A 1,243-nucleotide genomic window follows, 5' to 3' on the forward strand; every position below is an offset into this window, starting at 1 on the left:
ATAGGGAACTTTCAGGATAGCATTTGAAATGTAAATAAAAAAATAATAAAAAATAAATAAATATAAATAAATAAATAAATAAATAAATGTTGAAAAAATATTTTGAGCTAGGTGGGGGTTTATTTTTGTTAGATGATATTGTTTTGAGACAAAATCTCACTCTGTAGCCCAGGTTAGCCTCTAGTTCCATGGCAATTCTACCATCAGACTCTTGAACACTAGGATACAGGCGTGTCACCACACTCAGCAGTTTTTTGTTTCATTTTGTTTTGTTTTCTTTTGTTTGATTGGGTGATTTGGTTTGGTTTGGGGTTTTTTAGTTTGGTTGATTTGGTTTGGTTTGGCTTGGTTTGGTTGTGTGTTTGTTTATTTGTTTGTTTGTTTGTTTGTTTGTTTTGGGGATTGTTTGTTTGTTTGTTTGAAACAGTGTTTCTCTGCGTAGCCTGGCTGTCCTGGAACTTGATCTATATAGATCAAGCTGACCTCGAACTCACAGAGATCTGCCTGTGTCTGCATCCTGCGTGCTAAGATTAAAGGCATGTGCCACTGTGCCTGGCTTTATTTCTTTTTCTTGAGACCAGGTCATGCTACACAGCCCAAGCTGGCTTTGAACTCACACTCAGCTTACTGCTGCTGCTGTTTTTATTGTTACTGTGGTTGTTGTTGTTGTNGTTGTTGTGCTGTGGGTTGAGCCTTCCGTTTTGAACACGCTAGACATGTGCTATCCCACTGAGCCTGTATTCACAGGGTATTGGTCCACATTTTATTATGATGGTGTGTATANCTGACAGGCCATACCTGTGCAGTGGGTATGTGGAGGTCTGAAAACAACTNGGTGCAGTCAGCGTTCTCTTCCATGTCTACACTGGATCTGGGGATTGAACTCTGGTTCAGTCNTGTATGATGAGTGGTTTCCCCTCAGAGCCATCTCTGTTCCCTCCAGCCCTCTTTGTACCTGTTTTTATTTCCAGACAGTGTCANGCTAAGGTTCCTGGGTAGGTCTTGATTTCATAATCCTCCTGCATCAGCTTTCTAAGTAGCTGTGATTAGTGGTCTATGCACCCAGGCCCAGCTACAGGAGCAAGGTGGGGAACTGGGGGGAGAAGAAGTGGGGGAGGAGGAAAGAGGGGGAGGAAGAGTGTTCTGACATGGTACCCCTATGGAGGTCTGTCAGAAATCGGTTCCCTCCTCCTACAGTGAGTTCCAGGGATCCAAGTCAGGCCATCAAGCCTGTGGAGCAAGA

This window comes from Mus pahari, chromosome 2 (assembly GCF_900095145.1).
Source record: "Mus pahari chromosome 2, PAHARI_EIJ_v1.1, whole genome shotgun sequence".
Taxonomy (NCBI): Eukaryota; Metazoa; Chordata; class Mammalia; order Rodentia; family Muridae; genus Mus; species Mus pahari.